We start from the raw sequence: 10,645 nt of genomic DNA on the forward strand, positions 1-10,645 counted from the left end.
TGATGTTGCACTGTATGATTCTGAGAAGATCTGAGTCCACCTGCAAACAGCCACACAGGTTTTCCTGGTGAGGAGATACTGCCCACCTTGCAAAGAAATCAACTGGTAAATCTGTCCGTTCTAATGATGCAATATCTTTGAGCCCTCCTCACCCATGGCAAGTATGAGACATTGAACACCATGAACACTCCTATCAAAAGAACAAGTCATGCTTTCCAGCAGTGCTGGGTGGCGATTTCCATCACCTTGTCACTTCTGTTTAATGCCAGCTGAGGTACGCTGACTGGTGACCTGGAGTACTGATAGTAGGGTCCCTACAGCAAGGGACAAATACTACTATAAAAGTCTACTTTAATATATGGAGAAAATTCCAGTGGGATGTGAAGCTATCTTGCATTCCTGATCACGTTGCGGCATGCAATTTCTCATCTACGCCTGAATGCTACGTATCCCTGAAAGGCATCTGTTTATTTGTCTAAAAATACTGGTCTGGACTGCACACCAATCTGTAGAAGTGGAGCAGCAGTTTTTCATTTCTAGTACAATGAACAAAATGTTTTCCCTTTGCAGCCAGCACTAGAAATTCCCCTCCATTCTGCCTGGTGACAAGGCAGACACTGTGGTTACTCACGAGAACAACTTTCAGGTGACACAAGCAGATTTCCAATATAAAATCTTCAGGAGATGAAAACAGTAGGGCTTTTCAATGGACAATGTGAGCTGTAACATCCTCAAAAGAACAAAGATATACCGTATACAACTTTATTTCTGGCTGATGGGACTCTTAAAGAGACTATTATTTATTTTTTTCATAATAAAGCTCTGTTCCCTTGGAGATAGAATTAGCTTGATATTCCAGCAAAGGGACAGCAGAATGAAGATAACCAAAAGAGAAAATTGTCTCCAGCCAGGAAAAGCATCCCTGGTCAACTTGAGTCCCATTTGTGTCTTTGTTTTTCTGATCCCAGCTCTACGCATCCATACAGTATTCCTATACTGTTCCTGCTTCCACTGCCTGCACCTTTCCTTCCTACACCTCAGTTTGACTGGCAGGCCCTTGCCCAGCCATGCCAATTTTCTGCTTTCCCTGTTTGATTTCTTATACATGAAAATGGAGAGCTCTTGTATTCTATGAAAGGTGTCCTTATAGAGTTTATAGAGCTCTGTTATTTTCCTCTGTCCCTAAGAGCAGTTTCCAGGGAATTCCATGCACCAATTCTTTAAACAGCTGGAAATTCTCTCTTCTGAAGTTCGGGGTCCTGACTTTGATCTTTGCCAGCTTTGTATTCCTCAAGATCATGAACTCAACCAAGGTGTGGCTTGGTTGATCAGACTGCCTCTGATCTTAACCTCTTTGATGTGTTCAACTGCATTTGTCAGAACTGGGTCCAGTAACGCTTCTCCTCTAATTGTTTTTTCTAACACATGAACAGGAAGTTGCCTGCAACGTATGTCAGGAGTCTCCTGGATTACTTACAGTCTGGTGAATCTTTTTCCCAGCAAACATCCAGGTTGCTGAAGCCCTACATCAGGGTGAGTGACTGGGAACATGATGTAGCTGAAACAAGAAGGCCTCATCAGCAATTTGCAAATATATAATACACATGTTTATTTGATTTTCAGGCACTATAAATAAATCTGTAAAGCCTAATAAGAAATAATTACATCAATTTTAATTGAAATGGTACAAATCAAGTAGATACAGTTTGAGTAGCAATAATACAACTGATATAATTTTAGTAGAAGGATCTATCTTCACTCTTTGTTTCAATTCAGGCAGTAATAAAGTTCTTCCTCTGCCCTAACAAAAGTATGAGTCAGATTTTGTAGCACGCAAGACCTCTGTCACAGTTTCTGGAATTCCCAGTGCCCTCTGCTTTGCCTTTATTGATGCTGTGTATGAGAAGGCACTGTCAGACCTCTGGTTCCTTCAGAAAGTTATTTATGTTGTACTCTTGTCGGAGCTACCTCCAAGTCAGTGCTTTGGTAAAACTCCACTTGGGAGTCACAAAACAACCAAGACTCATAAACCCGTAATCACGTACATTTAAATTATACAATAGTGCAATGAGTCCCACCTTTGCTCTGTTGAGCAACATGTATTGATAGGCTGAGGAGGAAGTACACACACAAAAATTCTGTTGCTAGAAAATAAATGGATGTTTCTTTGATGAGTAAAGTGTACTTGTGTTCTCTAGAGCACAAGCTGAAGCTGTTTTTCAAATTATTGGCTCCCCAAAATGAATCTTAGATTTGAAATTCAGACTGTCTTCTTCCTGACCTAACAGCTGTAATTATTTTGCTACTGGAATGTACATTCTTGCTAACGTACAGATCAAAATTTCATTCAATGTCTTGTCTTTTAACAGAAAGGAAAAGGTAACAGCATACTGGTCAGTATTATTACATGTCAGCTGCCTATGAACAAAACTCCTGTGTGCTAACACTCATATTGTGACCTAAAAGAGATGTATTTTTGAGGTAATGTTCATAAATTTATTTGGTGCTTACAATTGTGCACTATATGGGCAATGTTTTACTTGAGTTATAGCTGTTAGTGTATTTCTTATCTTTGAATTGAAATATATTGTGGGTATATTTCACTTCCAGCATATCAAGGGGAAAACACAATGTCCTTCCCGCTTAAGGCTAGACACAATTTTACTGGCATTCCAAGTAGTATTTGAATAAAGGAAAGACAATCATTGGTAAAAGAAACTTTTTTTCCCAATTCAGTAATGCTGCACTTCCAATCACGAGATTAGTAGATCAGTTTTTAAAAGTCCAGAAATTTTCTCGAGTCTGTCTCTTAATAACAGATGAGCCATGAAGGGTACCTTTGGATAAGCATTTTGGGAGCATACCTCTGGCAAGGGGACGCTGCTGATATTGAGGTCTATGAACTACTTTCTTTGTGTAGGGATTTTTTTAAAATTATGTTTATGACAATCCAATTTGCTGCCTCTGTTCTTGCTGGAATTCTGGGATTTCATATTTGCATCTTGATATATTTTTCATTTATTGGCTGAGATCTACATAGCACAACAAACCTGTGGAGTGCAAAGACTATTCTTTGGCAGCAGTTTGTTTCACAGAGTAGAGCTATCTATCTCCATCAGTGGGTTTGTTTGTAAAACCAAGTTAGCTATAGAGATAAGGGGTCTGATTCTGCTCATGCACTGTCTCAATATTCTGCTGTAACAGTTAGTGGTTCTGTTCCTAATTCATTCTAGTGTAATCCTGGCTCATTCTCGGTCACAAAAGTGGTATTAAAGATGCAGCTGTTTCTAATAGCGGAAATCTCATGTTTGGATTAATGAATACTGAAGTTTCTTTGAATTTTCTGTTCACTGTAGTGAGGTCCTGTGAAGCTGATGAAACCTGTACTGTCCTTTCTGTTCTCAGTACTCAAATGTTAGCAAGCTTTTCACTTATTTCAATCCCATTTTAAACAGCCATTTGTACCTGGCTCTTTTCATCCATGTATTCCAAATGAACTGGTGCAACTCCTCGCCTTCCATCCCTTTCATGTCCTGAGCAATCCTGTAAATCTCTTACCTCTTCCTAGTCATTGCAGAAAGGGTGACTTTCTCCACAAGTTACCTCCTGGATAGAGCTGCTTAATCTCAAGGTATAGATTATGTTTATTTGGTATATGCTAGTAGAATTGTATCTAGCCTTAAGCGGGAAGGACATGATGTTTTTCCCCTTGATACGCTGGAAGAGAAATATACCCACAGTATATTCCAATTCAAAGATAAGAAATACACTAGCAGTTATAACTCAAGTAAAACATTGCCCATATAGTGCACAATTGTAAGCACCAAATAAATATGTTCCAGTACTTACAGGAAGAGAGCTCTCTGGATATCCAACAGCTCCTGTAATTAAGCTATTAAACCTGGTAACTGCAGTTGCTTCACCAAAATTTCTAGTTCAAATTGCTTTTTATTTAAATTAATAGAGATGCACAATCAAGAATTTTGCAAAAATGAAGACATTTGTCAACATCTGTTCATACGGCATTTGCTGATCTAAATTCTGCTTTTCCTGCAACTGCTGGAGCTGCTACTGTTCCCCATTAAATTACACCCCTACTGGAAGACTCACCAAGAGGAGATTGAGTTGATCTAAAAAAAAATTCCAAGTCTAGCATTTCCTACTGCTTTTGTAAGTGGAGAGAGACAGTTAACCTGCTGCTCTCTCCATCCCTAGGTCATAAAATAAACCCACTCCTCCCAAAGTATGAAATTTGTGAAATACACTGTTTGTACTTTGTTTTATGAGCTCTACATCTGAAATGAACTGTACTGAAACAAAGACCACCTGTGTCATTCAGAGCATTCTGCTGTTTGCTTTGTAGTGAACTGTATTTGGAAAAGAATATATGAGTTTTCAGTTGCACAGGAAAACAAGGTTCCTCATCAGCAAAGCATTTTGGACTCTAGATTACACATGGGTGTGTTTGCATACTTACACATAACGATTTTTAGCAAGCATATGTAGCCACAGATTGTTTCCTCCTTTGGGAACTAAAGACAGTTGGACAGCATTTTCTATCAATTAAGCTTGATAGGATAAATCATAGGACAAAGAGAGTCAAACAAAGTGAAACAAAGTGTGAGTGGAGGATGTGAACCGGGAAACAAACATCAAATCTTGGTGCAAATAGCAAAGTTATTCAGTTCTTGCTGAACATCACTGACTCATGTTATCCCTCTAACAGGAATGACTGGCTATCAACATTAACATCAGGAAGATATATTGCCATTTATACTAAAATCATACATGACCCCAAAAATAAACAGCCTTCACATAGTTAACAATACAGAGCTGTAAAATGCTTCCATTGTACTCCTGAAATTATTTCTCATTGAGAACAAATATATTTGCCACATCGAATCTTACTTCCTCATTCTTTTCTTGTACATAGAGCATATAAGAAATAATACTATCTTTTCCAAAGCAGATCAGTAATATAACAACGTACTTACTACCTTTATTTCAGGATAGTATGCCAACATGTGCAATTGTTTTGTGCCAATGCCAATATGTAAAACTGCATAATCATACAATAATAAGGAGCAATGGAACTCTGACAATCACCTGGTTTACATCTTGTTTAAAACACAGGTAGCTTAAAAAGTACATCATGCTGTTCTGGGCCTTGTCCCAGTCCTTTCCGATGGGAAAATCATGGCATGTCTCTGATTTCTGTGTTTGAACACTCCATTTGTTAAGAACATTTTTTTTTTTGCTTGTTTATTTGTTTTAAATATGTATGTAATTTGTAACTTATACCCAACATAAAAAGAATTCACCACACCTACATTCCGGAATGTATACAAAAGTGCCTGTATGTGTGCTCTAATCAAGAAAAATATGACAAAGACATTTCATTGATGAACAAGCCAGTTAAGAGGGAATTTGCTTTACTCAGATAACAAGTGCATTGTGCATTTGCACCACAGGTAGGACTGTGTAAATATGTTGAATATGCATGTTAGATTTCACATATATTTTTGTGATGTCTTAATAAAAACTCATCTTTGATTTTTCTTCACTGTATTGACAACTCTCAGCCTCTAGCTCATCATCAGCTTATGTGTTCAGGCTTTCAAAGAAGCAAAATGCTTCTCTTCCTTTTTTTGTTTATGAGCAAATCACTATCTGTGAGTCAGAAGAAATATCCATTTAACTTCATATGTTTGGGCTTAAGAATGCAATCTCTTAAGACTAGAATCAAAATGGGAGATGACAGAGAAACACCTGAATTCCTTCATCGGCAGAAGCAGAGGCGATTCCCTTTAAACTACTGTTATTGTAAGCACAGGTCTTCCAAAAGAAGCAAACCTGTAAATCCTCATTGTAGCTTAGGATGAGCCTTTTGGAGGTGGAACATGATGCTCCCAAGTACTGGCAAATTCACTTTAATCTTGCCTGCTATACAAGGAGCATAGCAGTGGATAATCTACGAGAAAAGCTTTTCAAAAAAACCCCCTAAAAATTAAGTATACTAATCAGTTAAGATTTTATTATGGAAAACAGCTTTCACTATATCTCCTGTTACTTCATATAAATACGTAAAGCCATACGAGAAAGAAAATGAATGATACAATAATATACTTAGAAAAATCTTCTAAGCAACAAAAGCATTTCTTTAGGTTCTTTGCATACAGGCTGCAAGGAGCAGAGGTTTTCAGCCTGCTGTGCTTAAAATGCCAAGTGCAATAAATTACTCCAGTCGCATTCAGTCAGTGAGACTGCACAGGCTTCCTCCTTATTTCCAAAAAACCTGCGCACTGCCCAAGTGTCAGAGCTGCTGGTTTGTTCTCATTTTCCAGGATGGAACAGTATGAGATTACAGGACACGCAAAAGGTCACAGTAGAAAGGAAATTGGGTCTTCACACCAAACATCTGCTTAGTCAACTCTCCTATGTTAGTCAGTCTATCTTTCAGGTGCAGGTGTGTTTAATATTTTTTTTCTTTTACAGGCCAACAGGAAGAATTACCAGGTTGAAAGCATTCACCTGAGTTGTAAGACAGTGAAATGGTGGCAGCAGTGGGGGTAATGGGTACCTGAGGAGGGAAGCAATGCTTAAAACTTTCAGGTGCTCTAATTACAGCATGTCAACCGTCTAGGAAATAAAACTATGCATTGGAAAGGGCAGAGGAGAAGGAGGTTTTTCTCTTCAAGGCAGGTAGTTGGGACACTGCCAGACTTTGCTTGTTTTTTTTTCTCTGCAAAATTGGTGAGATGAGGGGAGCAGGTTGTTTCTGGGATTCATGGTGCTGAACAGCTGGCCTAGGGCATGATGTTCACCTCCGCCCATCAGTGCACTGAGTGGTGTTCCAGGGGCTTCACCACGGCGTGCAGCACTTTGGCCTCCCGCACAGCCCATCTCCTCACAGGACAAATTGGGCGGGAACGGAGCGCAGCTCACAGTGCCAGTGAGGTACATGGAGGAGAGGGCGGCGGGCAGCAGATGTTTGCTGTCAGCTGAGCACAGAGAAGAGGGAGAAAAGATGCTTGCTGAAGTGTTTTGATTATTCATATCCTTTTTTTCCACAGTTTTCAAGTAGGTTATCAAAGGTTCGTGCTATTTGCCAATGAAATAAAGGAAGCCAAAATCCTCCACAGGCTTTTTTACCCGTTATGCAATCCTCTGTGCTGTGTGCACAGTAATGTGATAGCTATGTTTTATTCATGCTAGTGTTGCTCTTCAGTTTTGTTTCTGGGTCTGGTCTGGCTTTTGTCTATTGTATTAGTTCAGCTGGCTGGGGGATCAGCTCTTTCGCAAGCATCACAGCAGTTATTTCTTCCTCAAGGCCAAATGCCATCGTCACCACCCCTGCATTTGAAGCTGTGAGCTGTGATGTGTGCTGGAAGGAAAGCAGGGTCCAATGGTTAGCTCACTGCAGTTGGCTTCAACCAGTTCCTGCTGTTCACCCTGTAAATGATCTCTTTATCACAAGTCACTTCATCTTGATATACATCTATATTTGTCAACTGCTTCAGTATCTGCAGATAAAATGAGTAAATAGGAGTTATTGCTTCTGGTATCCCGTTAGATTTTCATGTCATAACTCAGTTCGTATGAGACTGGGAAGTGTGGGCAGTCTCAAAGTTTGAAGCAATCAGGTGGATTTTATGGCCTTTTCCTTTTGATTCCTTCTCTATGAGATGCAGGCTAAGGTTTGAACCAAACTTTCCCCATTCAGATCTGATTCAGTGACCAGTTTAATGGTGCTTTCTGTCAGGCCTTATGGGTCTCAGGGAACCTATGTGAAACTTGGAATGGCTTTGAGGATTCCTCAGCATTTTGCCGAATGTGATCATGGAATGCTATGAAACTGAGGATAAGCTTCTATAATGTTTGGGAAATGCTTACGTTTTCTCAATCGTGCATATCTTTAGGAGTCTTCTCTTTCCTCTAAACTTTAAGGCTGAATTTCACATGTAATTTTCCTTGACAGAAGCCAATGCCATGGAGTCAGACACTGATGTCAAGATTGAAGCCAGTAACTGAGAAAAGACAATGACTTCACTAGTCAACATCTTTGATGCTGATTCTGCTAACTTTTGTCACCTCTGCTATCTCTGGAGACCACCAGAAAATAAGGAATCTTCAGAATGAAAAATAAATCCATAAAACAAAGGTAAGAGCATTGGGGGTCGGGGGGGGGATATCAATGTCAATACTGCCAGTGGCATTGCCACTGTCAAACTGTGCCATGGTCCTTCAATTGAACACTTGCTGATGTCTTAGATGTAGAAGAAATGTTTCTTTGTATGATCATTCACATGCTGGAAATACCTGAATAAACACTTTAAATATAGATATTTTTACACGGTCACTATCTGGAAGCCAGTAAAGTCTGAAGAAAATGCAGTCCTCTAGCAAAGCCACATCCTATGCATTACACAAACTGTTTCTGTGGGGCCAAGTCTTCATTGTTTAGGAGTTCCTTTTCAAGCTCTATTGTTTGGTAAATCACATTAGGTAACTATAAACAAGGGGTTATCACAGAGTGGATGTATTTCCCTTAAGTGGTTAGACTTAGTTCATGGGCGTACAGTCTTTAGTATTCTGAGCAATGATTTAGAGAGCACCATAAAGTTGTGACTGATGAGATGTCCAGGAAACAAGGATTTATGAATATGTTAGATAAGGAAGACTGCAGAACAGTGATGCAGAAATCTGCAGAGCTGGTAATACGCATGCACGTTTGCTTAAGCAAATACACAGTCATACTTCTGTTACCAAAATACAGTCTATACTTACAGGATGATAACAGGGAAAAGGGAGTTGTCTGAAGTACTGGGTGTGCTGTTCACAGTAAATGGTCAGCAGAATTCAATATCATGAATGGAAGAGCTGTTAAAATTTTAGGGGCAATCCTGAGATGTATAGAGATCTATAGTCAGCTAAGCAGCTTTGCTTATATGGAGTGTGTTATTTTAGTCTGGAGTCAACATTTCAAGAAAGTTTCTGAAAATATGGATGTGGTGGAAGAGAACAGGTAGAAACTTAGAATACCAGAGAACACTATGTGGCTAGATATATATTACATGATAATACAACGGAATCTCATTGGAAAATGAGTCCAAACTGAAGAAGAATACTTTTAAAATCTGTTTCTATAAAGTTACAAAGTCTTCAAATTTATAAATTGTACAAAAGTGTGAAGTTTGCTGGCTTTTTTGTTGTTGTTATTTGTTTGGGGGAAGAAAGGAAAGGTTAAAACAAAGTTCTGCATATAGTGGAAACTTGTGTCACATTTTCCTCTTGTACGGTACCATGCCAAAGAGAGAAGTACTTCATGATTTTCTGTTGTGATACATTTAAGTTACTGGTGAGATGGGACAGATAAGCACTGCTGTATCACAGTGTTGCTGGTGGCTTTTTTTTTAGTTTCTTACCCTTTCTCTGGTCAAGTACTTGCAGATTATCTATTTACTCTGCCATTACTTTCATTTGCTGGGAGGGGAGTTCAGGCAGTGCTATGTCATCCCACCTTCTGTGTGCTTGGACCACATTCTACCCCTCTCCTCACCTTGACTCGAGTTACTGCTTCAGAACTTTACCTTATACCAGTCCCAGACTCCTTTCCCATATCCTATCCCCATTTCTTCCCAGATACGCATTTTTCTTGCAGTTTTCCTGGGATTCCCAGACCCCTGGTTCTGTCCTCACAGTATCTATACAATCCTATCTCCAACTCCTGCTACTTTCCCTTTCCTTTCCTACTGCTACACTGCTCTCTGTTTCATTATGCCATCCATGGGAGCACTACACTGTATCTGTTTCCTCATAACTTATGTGTTTATTTCCTAACAACATTTTTGGCGTTGGGTAAATGAAACTTTGCTCATACAGAGTTGGGCTGGAACATGCTGAATGCTCTTAATGTGATCAGAATAAGAAATTTGCATAGAGGGCTTGGTCAAACTGTGTGCTGATCAGAAATTAGGTTCTTCAAGTAATAAGCAGTGTTCTAATCAATGTATTTCCTCTCAAGCAAATTATAAGCTTTTTTTTGTTTGTTTCTTCCGACTGGCCAGTGTTTTGGCTGGAGCATACCATAAGAACCAAACCTGGGGCTCATAATCCAATGGAAAGGGTCAGCCTGTATGGTTTAATGGCCACGTTACAAGTAATTGAAGATAGTCCAAAGTTTCCCTTTTAATTACTCAGCAATTTAACTCTTTCCTGTTGCTTAACATTTTCTCTAGTGGATTCAAATAATTGAAAGATATCTCAGTTCTTAAAGCTGTTCCTAATCTCTCTCTTTGGTTTGTTTGCATTAGGGAAACTTGAATATAGGGTGAATCAACAACAGACCGCATATATCTGCACTGCATTGTGTCAATAAACCCTGAGTCAAATTTTCTAATTGCCTTGGATTGCAGCTGTAGAAAGTACAAAGATAAAAGGAGTTCTCTACAGCAGCATAATTATTTGAGATGTTGTCTTTTGACATTCTATGACTTGGGGCATAGCGCAAGTGAAATCTTGCAAAAAAATAATGGCAACCTTATTGCTAGGGAATGAAAGCTTTGAGGCTGTGTGGTTGTTAGGTTACTGAAGCAAAGTAGGGGTAAAACAGACAGCCTCTAGTCATCCCGAAATGGACAGTGAT

This window comes from Tetrao urogallus (genome assembly GCF_951394365.1).
Source record: "Tetrao urogallus genome assembly, chromosome: 9".
In the NCBI taxonomy this organism is placed as follows: Eukaryota; Metazoa; Chordata; class Aves; order Galliformes; family Phasianidae; genus Tetrao; species Tetrao urogallus.